This window comes from Polistes dominula, unplaced genomic scaffold, assembly GCF_049000335.1.
Source record: "Polistes dominula isolate Pdom_NZ unplaced genomic scaffold, Pdom_raw_medaka contig_26, whole genome shotgun sequence".
Classification (NCBI taxonomy): domain Eukaryota; kingdom Metazoa; phylum Arthropoda; class Insecta; order Hymenoptera; family Vespidae; genus Polistes; species Polistes dominula.
In genome coordinates this window covers 907,877-928,063 of record NW_028300939.1, presented here as the reverse complement: position 1 = coordinate 928,063, position 20,187 = coordinate 907,877, and the positions used below count along the sequence as shown (strand labels likewise).

Genomic DNA, 20,187 nt, shown 5'->3' with positions numbered 1-20,187 from the left:
GTTTTTCCTATCGAGCAGGAAACATCGATAAAAGGTGGTTGGGAGGATAATTCAGTACGAGAACTCCCGGCAACGAACTCTGCCCGTTTATTTCGACCCGTCGAACTATTTTTAACGACTACACGACGATGCTTGTGTCAACTAAATGGAAAGGGTAGTTGTGGTGGTGGTGGTGGTGGTTGGGGTTGGGTGGAAGGAAGGAAGGGAGTTTGAGATAGAAAAGGAAAAAGCTATGAAGGTAGAACTGGATGAAGAGGAGGAGGATAAGAACGAGGAGGAGGAGGAGGAAAATATGGAGAAGAAAAGGGTGGTGGTGGTGGTGGTAGGAGGTGGGAGTTGGGATAATTTTATCGGAAGATTAATTCTCTCGCTCCGATTCGTCGCTTACTATTCTCTATTTTCATATATCCTATCTTTTTAACTTTTACATATATGATGTATACATGTGTACACGTATGTTTCACCAACATAAATTAATTCAACGATATTTCTAATTTGTTTAATTTTATGAACAAATCTTTAATATAATTATTTTTAATATAGTTATCATACTTAATGTTTCGAAATTATGATACTAATGTAAAATCACTTAAATGAAGTATCAAAAACGTAATGGTTGTTTTGTTGAATGCAAAAAATACTAAAATCAGATCGTTATAATTTTAAATTGTATTAATTAGGTGAATTATTATCGTTGCATACATGCGCAATGTTCGGAAAGTCATATAAACAGTATTTAATATAAGAATTTTCATTAATTACCACCTGTCAGTCTGAAGGTGAATTTCGAGGAAGACGGTGCACCGATCATATACTTGGTGATTTTAACTAACAATACACATTCCTTTACATTAATTAACAATTATTATAATACTCTAATGCACTCTACTCATATTTAAGATTGTTTAAGCCTTAACTTAATTCGTAAAGTCATATAAACAACATTGAATAAAAAGAATTTGCATAGATGACCACATCTGTCAGTCTGAAAGTGAATTTTGAAGATGAAGGTGCATAGATCAACTACTACGAGTTTTTAAACAACATCAGACACTTCTATCATTTATTTAACAATTATTGAAGATATATTTTATATCTATATTACTGTTCTTTGATATTAAAAAAAAAAAAAAAAAAAAAAAAATACACTGACTATTTTTTCACTTATTTTACAAACGTATAATATTTTATTATACGAACGTTATTAATTCTTATCATTTTTATCATCAACATTTTTCTATAATTTCACATTAATGAATTATAACATTTTATTAATTAATATCATATTTCTTGAAAATAACGTGTACATTATTTTTTTTTTTTTTTTTTTTTTTTAATCTTTTTTTCTATTATCGTTTTACAATATATTTGTCATTTGATTTTTCAACATTGTGTAGAGTTGCATGCGAAAAATGTAATATCCAGAGAAAGATAGATAAAGATAGAAAGAAGTATTTTATTTTAATAATCTTTCGATCGATTTTGTTTCATATAAAGATTAGAAATAGGAGAGGAGGATGAGGAGGAGTAGTAGGAGGAGGAGGAGGAGGATGATGGGGAGGAGGGAAGAGATGTTCAGAGGCCAGCAGCAATATCGAGTGTCGTATAAATAAGCGGACGTTTCCCTCGATGCTCGTTCGCATAAAACGTTCCTCTCCCTTCGTCGGTTACTCTCTCTCTCTCTCTCTCTCTCTCTTTCTTTCTCTTTCTCTTTCACTCATTTCTCTCTCACTCTCTCCCTCTCTCTTCTCATTTCCTCTCTCCCTTGAATTAATGGACCCTTCTCTTCGATACTCCGACACGGTTACGAGAGCTTTTAATTTATAGTTCTTATATTTCCGCGTATCGAAGTGCCGATAACTTCCGTATTTTTAAATTGAAAATAATTAAAAAAAAAAATAAAACAACAAAAAAATTACAAAAAGGGAGGGATAATAGGGTGGTGGAAAGTAGCCAAATAGCTAAGTAAAATATAAAATAGTTGTAACATTGTTTGTTTTATTTCTGAATGAATAATTAGGATTAAATATATGTTACAGGATAACTTCGAACATTTATTATATTATTATTTTTTTTTTATTATTATTTAAATAATTATGATAAATTAATAATATATTATATAAATAATATATATGATATATTATTTAATATATTATTAAATATATAATAAATAATATTGGATTGACAACTAAGTAATTTTAGATTTGTCAATTAAAATAATTGCTTTAATATAATATTATTTATATATATATATAATTATTATTAAATATTATACTATTATTAATTATGAGTAATTAACATTGTTTAATTTCACTAGATTCATATCTTTATTTTCTATCTTATTATCTTTATATCTATCTGTATTTATCTCTCTCTCTCTCTATCTCTATCTCTGTCTGTGATATTATGTTTTATTCGTAAAAAGAAAAAGGATCATCTGAAAAGACTGAAGATTACCGGATCGCGGTCCAGTGACCATGAAAAGAAAAACAAAAGCCCCCATTATTTTCAAGATGACCGGGATTGGAAGATGACTCAAGTCGTGAGTTAAGAATAAGAGGAGGGAAAAAATGGGCCGGGGTGAAAGAGTTGGGGTATTTTCGTGAAAGATAAAACGACTGAAATGGGCCAGAGAAACACTGAACGATCTATCGAAGACAGAAAAACTAAGAATTTCTTTCCTATACTACTACTACTACTACTACAATAATCTACAATCAACCCTTTTTTTTCTGACTTATCAAACATAAAAAGAAAGTCTTTCTTTTACTCTTTTTATTTGTCTTGGTTTTTTTCTGACCAAAGAATCCAACGTGAACGTAATATCGTTCCATCTTTCTTAACACAACTTTTTTAAACCTTCCACCCCTTACACCCTGCAAAACTATACACTTACACGTATCTATCCTACCCTATCCTACATTCATAATACATAATACAGCTTTAACAAAAACAAAAAAAAAGGCATTTACCAAAAGGTTTTAGAAGAATTTTCTCTCATGGAAAATATTCTTCCTACTATGCTAGGAATATATGGGCACACTTCATCGTCAAATACACATACGATTGAAACGCTGACATTGAAGTACCCAAGTTTTCGATCGTTCAATCGATAATCATCCTCATCATCATCATCATCATCATCATGATCATCATCATGATCATCATCATCATGATCATCTCAATGATTTTCGAAGCGAATAGTCTCTCTCTTTTTTTGCTATTCTCTCCCACACTGAAACCACCCCTCCCCCATTCCTACCTATTATGAACCATCACATATACTACGACGACTAGTGTTATACTGGGTACTTGGTAATATACCATCACCACCATCACAACCATCAGGATCATTCTTAAACCTTATAATCTTTCTCATATTTCACTATGAAGCTACTAAGATATATGCATAAAAACCTAAAAAAAACCTAAAAAAAAAAAAAAAGTAAAGTAATGTTTCGCAAATGTAAGTCTAATCGAAAACTTTGAGCGTATATTTCGGGGTTCAACGAAGACATCGAAATTCTCTTCCTAGTTTTACTTAAAACTTTTTTTTTTCTTCCTTCTTCTTTTTTTTTTTTTTTTTAACTTATCCTTCGAAAAGTTTCCCCAATGTAGGGGATATAATACTGCAGAAGGGGATGCATCGTAGGTCCGGTCTTGCACTCACTCTCTCTCTCTCTCTCTCTTGCTCTCTTGAAGGAAGTTGTTCCAAGTTGAAGTGAAACTCTCTCCCTGTCTCATTCTCTTTCCTTTTCTCTCTTTGTGTGTTTCTCTTTCACAATTCTCTCTCTCTCTCTCTCTCTCTCTCTCTCTCTCTCTTTCTCTCATTCCATAGAATGCAAGTAATACATTTGCATGACCGTAGCGGAGAACTCCTAACCAATTTGCCCGCAAGTTGGCTAAGATTCTGGTTGGAACACACCGGTGTGTGACTTCGACTCGAAATCCTGAAAGGATTAAGTCACGACCAGAACAAATTCACCTCTCCCTTTCCCTCTCTCTCTCTCTCTGTCTCTCTGTCTCTTTGTCTAACTATCTATCTATCTATCTATCTATCTATCTATGTATCTATCTTGCTCATTACGGTTGCACCGGTGCATTTATGCAAACGTTAATTTCTTGGCCAACGATTCTCACGGTTGATCTTGTTTTCTTCTAAGTAAATTGTCTTATACGAATACATTATTGTAATTATAATTAATTATTGTTTTAATTATTTTTCGATCAATTTGTTATAATAATTTGTTAAAAATCATCGTAGTCCAATAAAGGAGTTTCATGGGAATTGTTCTCTTTCTTTTTTGCAAATGATTATTCTATTCTTTCTATCTAATTATTTATTTATCTATCATACTCATTACACTACCAGTTTGCATCTATGCAATACAATTAATTTAAGGATCCAACGATTCTCACGATTAATCCTAGGTTTATTTTTTTCCCCCTAAACGTTATGCCAATACGCCAATTCTAACTACAATTGTAACTAATTGTTCAAAAAAAAAGAAACTTCGTAGAATTTATTTGGAGGTGTTACACATAGGATGATTGTCAATTTGTTAAAAATCATCGTGGTTCGTTCATTGAGAAATGGGGTTGTTGGGGGTTGTGGAAAAGTAAGAGGGATTTTTTTCTACACTTTTTTTTTTTTTTTTTTATTAATGACTATAGTTGTTCTCTTTCTCTCTCTATAATTCTTTTTTTTATTCGTGAATAGTACCCAAAGAGAGAGAGAGAGACAGAGAGGGTAGTATACTCTCGTACGAAAAGTGCAATTAGAGAACGAGTTCGAAGACAAAAGCAAATATCGCGGTCCGTTTGTATCCTCGCAGGCCACAGTCGATGTTCGATTTTCTCTCTCTCATACTCTCTCTCTCTCATTCTCTCTCTCATTCTCTCTTTTTTTCTGTCATCGATCGAAACGCGGATCCAACGCGCGAAATTGCGACCATTTGTTTCGTAACACCGCCTATGTCGTTTATAACGGAACGTACAGGGAAAAAATATCGACGTTAACAATAGTCCAAAAATGAGAGTGTTCGACAAAAAAAAAAAAAAAATAAAAAAAGAAAGAATAAAAATGGCATAGTAATTATTATACCTTTTCGTTGTGTGTAATACACATTTTTTTGGTAAATGAGAATAACGTTAATCGTTAGAAGTAAAACAAACAAAAAAGTAAAATAAAAACTATGATAGTATCGTAAAAAAAAAAAAAAATTAAAGGAGAAGGGTAGAAAAGGGTGAAGGTAAAACTAGGGGGTGGGAGTTGTATTCTATCTATGAGTGTATTCTAAATGTATTCTAATATATTATGGTTTTTTTTTTATATATATCTTTTTATATTTATATTATAATATTATGTTTTATATATTTCAATATAATTTTCAAACGAGAACACAACCATAATTTAAATTAATTTCAATGGAAATTATTATACAATTTTCTAAAACAGTTTCATTCCTATGACATATAAAATAACAAGTACTATGAAACTTAATAAAAATTTAAAAAGAAAATAAGTACAAATAATGAAGGTAGAAAATAATTCAAGAAAATTGTTCGTTGATCGGTTGCATTCTCTCTCTCTCTCTATCTCTCTATCTCTCTTATCTCTCATTGCTATATTTCTATACCAGAGAGACCACCTTATTTCTAAGGTAAGAAAATTTGAGAGCACTCAAGACTGAGGGTAAAGCTCGATTCTAATGAGAAAGCTGATCTTGGAGAGGTTCTTCTTTTCTTCTTCCATTCTTCTCTTCTCCTTTCTCTCTCCACTCTCTCTCTCTCTCTCTCTCTCTCATTCTCTTTCTCTCAAACCCCCCAAAAAGAGATTCCTAGTTCGACTGGTACTTGCGTTTCCACATCAAGTCCCACATAGCCGTAAACTTTGAGGATACTAGCGTTGAGACTTTGTCGTCTTTCACGGTTCGAAAAGGTCCTCTCCTCTCCTCTCCTCTCCTCTCCTCTCCTCTCCTCTCCTCTCCTCTCTTCACTCTCTCTCTCTTTCTCTCTCTCTTTCTCTCTGTTCACTCATTCATTCTCTATCTTTCTCTTTATCCTTGAATAACCGCAAGACTTGTAGATATCCACCACTATAGTTTCTCCTCGTTTCTTCTTCTCAACAACGTTTCGTTTCTATTTTTTTCGTTTTTTTTTTTTCTTTTTTTAAATTAAATCTTCGTGTTCTCTCCTCCTGCTCCCCTTATTCCTCTCACCCTTCTACACCCCTCCTCTTCTCAACCCTTACTCGAGTTAAATTGTACAACGTAGTTTCGAATTCTTAGAAACTATTACGTTGTTAGCTTTCAAATTTATTCAACTAACGAAGAATTTTCCTCATTCACTCTCTTTATCTTTATCTTTATCTTTATCTTTATCTTTATCTTTATCTTTATCTTTATCTTTGTATTCAGTTAATAATGATTCATATCGTTTTAAACAAACAAAATTGTTTATGACCAGTTTGAAGGGAATCACGAAGACGGTTTTGGGTGGTGATGGTTGGTGGTGGTTGGTTGGTTGGTAGTGGTAGTGTGTGGTATATTGAGATCAAACGTATATTTGCTCAGCCGTGAGAAGCTTGTACTTGAAGCCAAGATGTATATTCTAAGTGCTTGTAATACCTGTGGGATAAGGGCACCAGGAGGATGAAGGGAGAAGGTGGAAGCTGCAGATGGTGGATACGAAGGAGCAACGTGCAGCTAGGAAGCACAAGCTTGTGTTGTCTACTGATGATTACTGCAGTTCAATTGTTCGCCGATGCAATTACAGCCGTACACAAGATATACGAATTGAATAACAAACACAGACAGACATAGAGAAAGAGAGAGAGAGAGAGAGGGACAGACAGAGAGAAACAAAGAGAAAGAGAAAGAGAGAGAGAGATATTGTTGTTGTTGTTTGATAAGAGACACAAGATTTCATAATTTTTGTTTGTTAAGGTAACATATTAAGGAAAATTTAGAAAGGTATCTTATAATAAGGGCTTGGTTTTTAATTCTAATTTTTGAGTTGTTTTGTTAATGCAACATTTAAAGTTAAATTTAGAACAAGTATTTTAGAATTAAAGCTTGGTTTTATATTTTTTTATATATTTTTATTTTATATATTTTAATATTTTAATATAATATATTATATACTTTAATATTTTATATAATTTAATCTTTTTTTATATAGTGAAATTTAGAATAAGTATTTTATAATCAAGGTTTAATTTTTTGTAATTCTAATTATATGTTTGAAATAGAAATACAAATAAATACATTCCTGATTATTCATAAAAATCTATTTCTATTACATTGTTCAATATTAATTTATTACTATTTGGATTGATAAATTTAAAAAACCAAAGAAAGGGTTGAATTAGTACGATCAATTATGTTATTTCTCATTGACAAAAACTATCATTGCTTAGTTAGAAGCTTTGAAAAGTGAAACTTCTTTTTCTTCTTCTTCTTCTTGAAGTTACGTGACTTGAAGGGGGATAAAGACTTTGGAAAAGACCACTTGATGGTTTTGTATGGTAGGTAGGGTTCTGGTTCTTTTCTAGAGGGCAACTCACAAAGGGATCCTTTCCCTTTTTTTTTTCTTTTTACCTTCACCTCTCTTCTCTCAAACATATATATATATATAGTACTCTGCTGTTCATTGAAGTACTTGACTCTTGTTTGAGATTTGGCTGCATTCGAATAAAGATTTTTTTCAAGGATTAACCAACGAACAACTGGAGAAGAAATAAAATAAAATAAAAAAAAAAGAGAAAGAGTAAAAGAAAGAGAGAAAAAAAGTTTCGGATAATCCATAGGTCGTCGTACAGCAACCAATGGGAAGGGATTATTGTTGAACAAAATTTGTAGGGACTTTGCAGTTGTCTCGAGTGGTACATCGAAACCGATGATGATGACGCATTTTTCTTTTTTTTTTTTTATTCACGATTCCTCCCTTCTCCTACATTTTTTGTTCTAGGATAGTACAATATATTTAATTCTACTTTTGATTTTTATTCTATTTCTTTTTTCAATGAAACAAATCATTTGATAATAAAATTTACAATACTCCAACAATAATTTTATATATTAAATAAATAAAAAATATTAAAATATGAAATAATAAAATAAATTGTATGTCAATCTGTAAAATGTCCAGTTCAGTGAATTGTGTTTAGAACCCATAGAAATAGAAATACAATGAAAATGTTTTGTAAATTGAAACAAATCATCTCGAAATTTAAAACACGTCACACTAACAAGTTTCGATTAATCTACAAAATTGTTGTTAAGGGGGTTTACAGGGTTAATTGGCAAGCTATTGTAAATGAAACAAACCATGGAAATTAAAAAAACTCATCCCTCTTTTCACACACATAGAATCAAAATGAAACACAATTAATAAATTGATTTGAAATCTTTTGAGTAGTTTTGTAGAATAATTGAACATTCTATACAATACCTGTAGTAATATATTACTCCTAACACACTCACACACACTCACACACACATATACAAATATATATATACGATACTTTGTTCTTGAGAAAGCTTTCGAATAGCTTTTCACGTATTGAAAGTACAGTGAGATCTTTTTCTTTCATCCCTCTTACTTCCCTGAATGCTCTTAAATTCTTTGGACTCTTGACGAGTCGATGGGTGTGGGTGGATGGATACACCAAACCACTTGTGCACCTTTTTCCCGACGTATTCAACCGTAACTTGACACCCAAGTCACGGAACCATCTGTTACAGTTCAACGGAAAGTTTAACCTTACCGGTTGCTTGTATTTATTCACGAGGAGGGGTGAAAAAAAAATATGAGAGAGGATATAAAAAAACAAAAAAAGAAACCGAATCCCTCCCTTGCCCCTTGCTTCTTCTCCCCCATCATCCCTGGTGGTTTTTACCAAAAGATCTTTTCCTGAAATTCTATGATCCTTTGTATCCCAAATTTCTGGGTCAATAACACGTGTAAAACAGGGATTCTTTTGAAGTTATTATTTTATTTTTTTTTTTGGAGATGTTAAATGTGCAGGAAAAAAATAAATTAAAATATTATACTCGTGAGTGACGTTTTTGATTTTTCTTGATTTTTTTATTTGATTACAAATTGTTTATTAAGAAGGTAAAAATTGATTGTTGTTGTTTTGTTTGAAGGAAAAAAAAAATTATAATAAAAATATTAGACGTGTGTGTGACTTCATTTTTGTCCTCTTCTTTTTTTTTTTTTTTTTTTTTTTTTTTTATTTGATTACACATTTTATATTACAAAACCTTTTTGTGAAGGTAAAAATTTAATGAAACATAATATATATTGCAACGAAATTATTAGAATACATTTGATAAGGTAGGAAAAAGTAGAAATAAAGAACAGAAAGTAACATTTAATTAATACGAACTCCAATTAATATTTCTATTTACTGATATAAATAATAATATAAATGTATATATACATTAAAAGATGTATCAAATAATATGAGGTAACAAAGTAGACGAGTAGGAGCATTTAATTAAACGATAACCAACCATCTATTATTATTATTACTACTATTATTATTATTATTATTTGTTCGTTCTTCTCAATGATAATAATTTTAGTACGATAGCATAGCAAAAAAAAATAAAATAAAATAAAAGAAACTAGAAAAAAAAAAATAATTAACTGTGACCTCATAAAATTGTTCGACCCTTTTTTGTAATTGATCCGGAAAAGTTTTTCAACGTCAGTTTGTCTGGAACCCGAGGGTATGGGGTGTAGTGGATTGGTGTATGGGTTTGGTTTCGATTTCCTTCTCCACTAACAAAGTAAAAAAAAAAAAATATATATATATAAAATAAAATAAAAAAAGTAATAGAAATTATTTCGTGAATGAAATATACCGTCAGAAAGAGTAATAAAAAAAATATGAGAGTAATATTAAAGGAACAAAAAAGAAATTATTTCTTCTTTTATTTTTTATTTTTATGTTTTTTTTTTTTTTATTTCCCCATATAATATTTCTCGCATTTCATTGCATTATTATAATTATCAACGTGTAGGTATATTTTCGAAACTACGAGTGGAAATTGAAATGCAAGGAAAATGTGTGTGTTCGTACGTTTGTTCATTCGTTCGTTCGTTTGTTCATTCGTTCGTTTGTTCGTTTGAAATTGAGAATATATCTTTTTATATGAATAATAAAAATACTTTATATAAAACAATTAAACGTAATAATTATAATCGACGTTTATTAAAACGTTTTATTTTTTATTGTGGTTGTTTTTTTTTTAGACAGTCAAATAAGATTAGTTAAATGTTATCATATAAAAATGTTATATAATATAATATAATAAAAATATAATATTTAATAATATATTAAATATTATTTAATATAATAATAATTATATATAATTATATATTACATAATAAATTATATAATTTATATATTTATCTCAACCCTTTTAAATATATTAGTATGTCATATATAAACAAGTTATTACAGTGATATATATATATATATATATATATATATATATATAGTTATATAGATGTATATGTAAGATACATATGAGTATGAATAAATATGTATATGTATTAACATACATATATATGCATGAATTTTTATATATATATATATACATATACGTGTATAAGAATAAAATAAAATAAAGTTATTTCTTCGAATCGTAGCATGTCAAGTGGAAAAGAAATTGGAAAGAAGGGGAAGAAACAGGGGGGTGGATAGAGAAGAGAAAGGGGATGGAATGACATTCTAAAAATGGTGCATTTCGAGAGATGTTCAAGTCAAAACAGAAGGAATAAAAAGAAAGAGAGAAAGAAAGAAAGAAAGAAAGAAAGAAAGAAGGATGAAGAGAAAAATGTTAGATACGTCTCGTAATATCTGCTATATTTTTACCGAAAGTACACGTCGAAAAAGAAGCTTCTTCTTTTCCCGTTCGACTTTGTCAAAAGCTTCTCCTACCCCTTCAACTTTGTCGAGTGGCAGCTTTGTATATGTATATGTGTATATGTTGTGTGCGATGTTTCGCAAATGGTTTAAGAGTGTAACGAGCTAGCTGTGATTCACAAGCGAAGTAATTTTCAGCCTTTATGTTAAAGTGTAAAAAAAAATATCAAACAGTAAAAGAGAATTTTAAAAAGAAAAAATTTTTATTTAAAAAGTATGGGGGGGGGAGTGAAAAAAATAATAAAAATAATTATGCATTTCTCGTTAAATGAATATACTACTACATATATATATATATATATAAACCAAATATCAATAAATATAAAAAACCATAATAAATAAACCATATATCCAATAAATTAAATTATATTAATTTAATTATTTTCTTTAGAATTTTATATAAATTAATTGAGTTATAAAACAAATTATTTTAAAGTACAATAAAAGTAGGTATTAAATACTTTTAAAGTATAAAATATTAATTTTAAAGTATTAAACAATTTTCAAATATAAAATAACTAAGTCCCTAATATATATTGTTCATTATATTATTCATTTTCTATTAATATTTTGTAGAATAATTTTTATAATGTATTAAACTTGACCTAAAATTGATTTTGTATTGATAAAAAATAAAATACGTAAGATTAGTTTATATTAAAACGATTGTGTCATCGTAAGAAGAATTAATTTTTCGTTTATCGATTAAACTTATGACAAATATATCCAACCCTTCGACAAGCTTCTTATTTTCTCTAACCCTTTTCCCTTTTTTTTTTTTTATTTTTTTGTTTGACAGCTTTAAAACTCTACTCAACGGGACTTACAGTAGCATTTTATAAAAGGTAGTAGAAGGGGATGAAAAAAGAAGAAGAAGCCTCTTGTGTAGTTCGTAGACGACTACTTTTTCTTTCTTTTACCCTTGGAAAAAAAATTAATCTCTCATTCTCTTTCTCTCTCTCTCTCTCTCTCTCTCTTTCTCTCTTTTATTTTCTCTTACCATTCTCTGAATTTTGGTTTCTTCCATGGATCTACCGTCAACTTTATAAAATGTATAATAAAGGATACAAGAAAGAAATATAAAAAGGATACAATTTTATGTTTTTTCGTACAACATAAAAGATTTAAAAAAAAAAAAAATAAAATAAATAAAATATTTAAACAAATGTTTAAAAGCAAGTTTTTCAACGATTATTTATTAAAATGAAAATTTCATTTCAGCAAAGGAAACTAACAAGAAAATGTTAGAACAAAATTTCTATTAGATTTTCCCAACAAATTTCTTTCATTTTTTGATGATAAGTTGAACAATATTGTATGCTATATATATTTTAATTTGTATTTTACTGTATTTTACAAGAAAATATTTATTGTACATTTTATTATACTTTAAATTATTTAACAACAACAAAAATATTGTGCTAATAGAATTAATAAAATGAAAGAAACTTTTGACACAATCTAACAACATCAACGTGAGTGATGATGGTTGAAAAAAAAAAAAAATGGTTTCGTTTGTTATTCTTTTTCTAACTCACCAACTCCCAACTTCTCTGCTCGATGATCCCTTTCATTTCAATCACACCCTATATATTCTATCTTTATCTTTTCCTTCCTTCCTGGAAATGAGAAAGACCAAAGTGATTTCACTTTCAACGAATAACGTAGTGTCTAGTATAAGCCCTTTATTATACACACCCTCTGAAATAATAAAGAATTCTATTTCTTACCGTTCGTTTCCTTACACCCATCCATGGGGTAATTGCATAAATATTTACACGTTAACCACGTGAAACCACGTGAAAAGAATTTGTTGAGGGGGTATCTTTCTACTAACTTAACTTTCCTTTTCATTTTTTTTTTTTTTTTTTTTACCTTTGGTGAATCATTGAGATTAAATTTGACCTTACGTGTAGTTCAAGGTAATTTTATTTTATTTTTTTTTTTTATAATACTCCCTTGTCACCCATTCATCCACACTTTATCTCATTAATCTTATTTTAATCTTTCTTGGAGAAAAAAAATATACAAACTACATTATTTTTTTTTTTTTTTTTACAAGCTTATGGTACTATGGTTACATGAGAGAGTTACCTGTAAAATTGATTTTGAAATCAACGTTAAAACAGAAAACGTAGAAATGAACGTGTTGTAATGCATCGTTTATTCGGATTCACATAGCAAGTCTATTCACGTATACATGTACATTTACGTGTGGACATGCGATTGCATCTCGAGAGAGGTTGGTTGTTGGGTCACGTGCCCAGTATTCCCTTTTACCTCTAAGGGATCACCAACAACAACAACAACAACACTATACACTTTAATACCATGAACTTTCAAAATAATTCATTTCTACTGCCTGTTATTATTTGATTCAATATTTTTATCAATTTTATTCTTTTCTTATTGAAATAGTATGTAATATTTTTTATATTTTTATGTTAATTTGAAATTTATAAAAATATTATTTATAAATTTATTATATATTTAAAATATAAATAAAAATACATAAAGTTATATTATGAATTAAATATTAAATTTATATAATAAATAATTATGTGTGTATATTATATATAGAGAGATGAATTGAATAAAAAAAAAAAAACTAAATTCTCGAATAAAATAATAAAATTGATATTTCGTATTACATAATATAAATGAAAAAATAAAAATCAAAAAATATTTCTATTATATATTATAAATATTAAATAAAATATATACCAATAAAGATTGTCTGTTATTTAACTAAGAAAAAGAAATGGAAAAGAAATATAATTGAACAATTTTTAAAATTACATTTACATACACATATTTTTTATCTCTCCAATCGAGTAATAAAATGAACCTTATTCTTTCGTTTAAACCATAAAAATATATTTATTATGACATGGGGGATTCTAGAATGAAGTACGACGTGAATAGTAATGGCCAACAAATACTATGTGGATCAAACTTCTCTCCCCCTTTTAACAAAAAGGAAACAAAAAAACAACAAAACATAAGAAGAAGAATAAAAGAATGTATAGGGATATGTGTATGGGAGTTTTCTACCTTTGGGTTTCCTATTGCTAATATTTCACCAAGTCTTTTCACCTCCTGTCATTCGTCGATTCTGTTCAGTTCGATAACACCCCCCACAACCCCCATCAACCATTTCCTGACTTTTATTTCCTTTTTCCTATTCTAAACAACACACAAATACATACACATAACACGTGCTTATCTTCACACTCCTATATATATATATATATGAATTTATGTAGGTTTATTTGTGTGTATGTGTGTAGTTATCAATATACCAATGTCTATCGTGTTTACACGTGAAGATCTTTCAACCAACTGAAAGTATATTTTCTATCTGTCGATTTATTATTTTCCTTTTGTATTTCCACCACACTGACAATTTTCATCCCTTATTTCTATTTCCTTTTTCTACAAAACCCTCTTATTCACCATGTGAAACCTACTATTCCGAATAACGACACTTTCTTTCAGAAACATGTGATGATAATAATGATGATTACGATGATGATGATGATGATAATGATGATGATGCATTCATTTTTGTATTTTGATATTTTCTATCTTTCTATGCTACAAATTGTTATGATTATTATTATGGTGTTGAATCTTTTGATAATTGTTTTAGAAAATAAGAAAAAGAAATAATAATAATATGTTTAAAGTGATTAATAGTTAAATAAATTACTAATATTATTAAATAGATAAATATATAAATAAGTAATATAAGTTACTTATATTTAATATTAAATATATTAAATAATATTATATTATAACTTAAGTAATAATTTTAATAATAACTTAGATATTAGATTTAAAAAAAAAATATATATATAAAAGAAAAACCATCACAACCACAATCTTAAAATAAAAAATAAATAAAATAATAAAAAGGGAATAATAATATTCGATACTAGAAAAAATATACGATAGAATAATATAATATTAAATAATATTATTTTAATATAACTATACATATAATACTTTTAAAAATAATCTCAATAATAACTTGGATATTAGATTTAAAAAAAAAAAATAAAAAGAAAAACCATCACAACGACAATCTTAAAATAAAAAAAATAAAAAAAGGGAGTAATAATAATATTCGATACTAGAAAAAATATACGATGGAATATTTTATCGATAAAATCGTAAGTTGTTCCCTTCGGAGGATCTAAAGAAAAATAAGTATAAATAAATGGACGACTACCTTGTATCTCTCTCTCTCTCTCTCTACCTCTCTCTCTCTTTCTCTTTCTCATCCCTTTTTCCAGTAGGAATTACTGATATAAGGACGATAGAAGATCAGCAGGATATTCCATAGAAGAAGAAGAAGAAGAAGAAGAAGAAGAAAACTACTATTACATTTTCAGAGTCTTGGGATACATAAAATCTATAACAGTTCTACTTGTATTCGGATTCATGAATGGAATCGATCTTGACGATGGGGTTTAGATAAAAGGGAAAGAAAAGGGCTCGTACTGTGTGTGTGTGTGTTGCTTCTGCACATCATCATCGTTTCCTACGTGATTTTTTCAAAAATTCTACACAACCAACTACTACTTTTTCAAAGAAGAAAAAGAATGGGGTGTGAAAAAAGAAAAAGATTCTTCTGGGGGTTGAAAGAGGAAGAGGAAGAAAAGGAGGAGGTTGAGGAGGAGGAGGAGGAGGAAGGGTGGGAGGTAAAATAGGAATGAGTAAAGGGGGTGTAAAAGAGGAGTATAAAGAGGATTCACATTCTCTAGCCCTTTCCCTACCCCTTTCTTCACCCTTTCCTTATACTTTGGTCCATTTTATTTCTCCCTTACGATCGTACAATAGGACGAGAAGACTCGTTGTTTCCCCCTTCCTCATTGTTTGGGTTTTCGCCTTCTTCATTTCTGAGCAACGAATGCCCACTACTACCCACTACCAACCACCACCACCCACAACCACCCACAACCATCCTCCTACCAGCCCCTCGTCTGACTTTCTTCGAAAGTGCTTGTTTCAGAAGTCTGATAACTTTTATACGTTTTATCGGTGTTCTTCTCTCTATTGTATGTTGTTAGTAGTTTTACGAAAGAAGATGGGAGGTGGAACTGGAGGAAAAGGGGTGGAGAGGAAAGGGGGATGATAAGTAAAGGTAAAAAGAAATGAAAATGAAAAAAAAAGGAAGAAAGAAAAAAGAGATTTGAAGCCAAAGTAAAATTGGTTGAATAAATATAAAGGAAGAAGGTTATAGTATCTGTGTTTGTGAATAGTAGTAGTGGTAGTGATAGTGGTAATGGTAGTGGTGGTGGTGGTGGTGGTATCATCTAACTTCCAACGTTCGTTAGTAAGAATGAAAATGATAGTAATAATTAAAACGTCAGGATTTTGACTTTGTTTAAATATTCAAAAAGAGAAATAGAGAGAGAGAGAGAGAGAGGGAGAGAAAAAGAGAAAGAGATAGATGGAGAGAAAAGTGGGGCAAGAATTTTAATGAAAGATAAAAGATGAATCTCAATTATTAATTAACCTACTCCTTTTTTTTTGTATTTTTATTATTAATAATTTGGAAGAGTAAAAAAAGAAAACTATATAAGAGGGTTAAATTATAATTCGTTTATTGTATTATTTTATTTAATTGTTTAATTTTTTTATATATATATTCGTTTATAATTTAAAAACAAATATTTATATATTATATAATAAATATAAATATAAAAATAAATATATTAAATTATAAATAGTATATATATATATATAATTATATTTATTTCTATATTATATAATTTAATATAAGTTAAATAATAATTATTATCTCGAATGAAGATAAATTTTTATCATTGTAATTTATATTAATTTTAAAAAGATAATTTAGAAAAGAAGATATAATTAAAGGGATTTTTGGTTTATTCTCATTTTTGTATTTTTATATTAAAACGAAATTATATGGGGAACATGGAACGTGCATAACAAATAACTTTTGGTTATCAAAGGAGTAATATCTATTCCTCCACCCCCTCACCCTCACCCTCACCCTCACTCTCACCCTTACCCAGAATTCATGTAGCTTCTAGCCAGACGTATCGATAATCGAAACCGAAAGCCGAATCGATGACAAATGCTTTTATCATGTGCGACCACCTCTCATACGACTGTTTGTTGTTGGTTGAAACACGCAACCCACTGGTTCGTAAATAATTCCTGTATCTCGTACGGTACATCAAATTTTGTAAAAAAGTTTAAAAGTTAGCTTTTTATTTCTCAAAGTATCTCAAAGTATTTCAAAGTATCTCAAAGGGTTAAATAAATCACAGGTGATATAATTAACATAATTAAATACAAGAATAAAATGAGAATACATTTTTAATTGAAGAAGAAACAAAACAAATGTCAAAACAAATCATTATAATTTGACAATATTTTTTAACAATTTATTTTACATTAAAAAACAAATTAAAACCATTTATTCTTATAAACAATAAACTGATAAACCATTGAATTTTCCCAATGAGGTTTTTCTGTTTTCATTCTTTTCAAGTTAAAACGTTCATTCAATAATTCTTGTGTAAAAATTCAACTGAAGACATTTGCCAGACATCTTTTTATTTTTTTTTTTTTTAATAAAAACAAAAGAAATGAAAAAGGACCAGATCTAAGTTTGAAGAAGAAGAGGGAGACAAATCTTCTGGCATTTATTATTCCCTTTTTTTAAGTAATATCTCGATTCAGTAGACAAGGTGAATTCGTCGTTTCTTTGAAAAATGGTCATTTTACTTTCGTCATCATCAACGTTAGAATAAGAATAAAAATAATCAGAAAAAAGAACTAAAAAAAAAAAAAAAAAAAATTACGAAGAAGAAGAAAATGAAGATGAAGGAAGATAAAAAAAAAAAAAAGTAGAATAAGAAGTAAAATAAAAGAGAAAGAGAGAAAGAGGTGGGAATCAAATGAGCGTTGGGTAATTAAGCGGATTTGGGCACTCTCGAATACGAGCTCTTTTCCAACAAAAAGAAAAAAAAAGAAAAAAAAAAGAAAAGAGTTAGAGAGATATCCGAGCACCCTTTACGTTTTCCCTTTCTCCCTTTCTCTCTCTCTCTCTCTCTCTCTCTCTCTCTTTCATTTTCTTTCTTTTCTGTCTCCTTTCACTTCGTTTAAACCACGAACACACCGGGGAACTGCGATTAATTACAAGAGATTATGCCATGCGATCAGACTCCTACCTTTCCTTTTATTATAATCATAGGCTTCAGCCCTTATTTTCTACCTCTCTTTTAACATTTTTTTTTTTTTTATTTTTTCTTTCCCTTTGTTTCTTTTTTTTCTGTTCGTTTTACTTTCATTCGAAATTACACCCGACTTTAATTCACCACTTTATGGGAGGATAATCGAGTTAGATCAACGATTGAAACAATTTATCAACCCTAGAACACTTTTGTGGAATTTTATTAATTATGATTTTAAATGTAGGTGATTGTTTTAATAATTATTACACAAAATAAAAATAATCAATTTGTTATTAGATTCCTATTGTTTATTGTTTTATGTGTATGTTCGTACGTGTTGTATTATTTCATGAATTTTGATCAAATTAATGTCAATTAATTCTTCAAAAAAATATTGCTGGCCCCTGGCAATATTTGACTGCATAGATGTGCGACCATATTAAAGTGTTAATAATAATTAATAATAATATGAGAATATTAAATAAATGAAAATACATCAATGAGAAATACACTAAATAAAATATAGAAAGAAAATGATTAATTCAATGCAATAACCAATTGAACATTTAGGTAGTGTCTGAAGGGATGAATTGAAGTACGTGTGTGTATGTGTGTGAGAGTGTTTTGTAAATGATTTTAATGAATGAAACGACCTACTTGTGTTTCGTAGAAAAGATAGGGAAGTTTCGAGAGAAAGGATGATTTGAAAATAGACAAAACGATAGGAATAGCATGAAAGTAGAGACAAAAAAGGAAAAACAAATAGAAGAGAAAGGAGACAGGAAAAGATAATATATGTGTATATGTATATGTGTATGTACTCTAACACATGTTAAGAAAAAGTTTTTCATACGTTGTACATGAAATAGACGTCACATTGGTTTTGAATGGCATTGCTACAACAGATAAAATGGAGTTAGGAAACGTGTTGTCCAAAAAAAAGAAAATTCACTCTGTCTGTCTCTTCGTTTATATTCGATTATGGTAGGAAATAACACAAAGAATATGAAAGAAAATGGGTTTGTTCTTGTGTTAGTCTATTTGTCTATTTCTTTTTTTTTCTTTTATTTGTATTGACACTGATACTAATCGTTACGTGTACGTGTTAGAAAATATGTACATATGTGTTAGAAAAAAACGTATCATTATACGTATGACTTAGCAATTTAAAATAGAAGTGCTTTTCATGGAAAACACTCACGTGTCCTAGCCCTAGCCCTAGCCCTTATGGCTTTTACCTTTTTTCCCCCATTCTTAATATATCCCATACGTTATAGAAGAGGAGGGTGTAGAAAGAGGTTGCCCTGGTTTGCGTGTTTTAATGCAATTTTTTTTTTTTTATTTCACGAGAAAGACTGACTCCCACGAAAAAAAAAAGAAAAGCAATCCGTGAAAAATGTCTGGTCTTTTTGATTTCTTTTTTTTTTTTTTTTTTTTACATCACTCTTATACTTTCATTCAGCTTTCATCCTTTACGTCTGTCTATCTGTCTGTCTGTCTGAATGTCTGGATGTCTGTCTGGATACTTTACCGCAAGTAAAAGCTCGTCTATTTAGATAGATATCTATCTATCTATCTATCCCTTTTTCTTTCCTATGGTTCGTTATTTCAATGTTTTTTCATCTGTCCTACTTAAAAAGAAAAATTTTTCCTATCGATCTACACATCGTTCGATTTTCAAAACGTAAAAACCATACGCGTGTTACTAATTTTTTCTTTTTTTTTTTTTTTCGAATCACCCTATCTGATTATTTTTATTTAACATTTTTTATATATAGAATAAAGTTACACATGTGCATGGTGGAAGGGAAGAGAAACGTTTTCTCGTGTGAGGAATAAAAAATAATTTCAAATTCCTATCTTATCTTTACGAATCTCGAATTATAAGTAAGCATTTAAAATACTTATTTTTACAACTGTATGTATGAGACTTTACAACTATATGAGATCGTTTCGTTTGATTAGAATTGTTTTTAAGAATTCAAAGACGTTTAAACAACGTGTCTTACATCGTTGATGATGTTAAGA

The 20,187-nt window shown here is 29.2% G+C and overlaps 1 protein-coding gene across 6 annotated transcripts in view; it reads left to right on the top strand.

The window, feature by feature from the left end:
* Positions 1-20,187, top strand: part of LOC107072366 (uncharacterized) — a 134,622-nt gene that overhangs the window by 47,086 nt on the left and 67,349 nt on the right. The window lies entirely within an intron of this gene.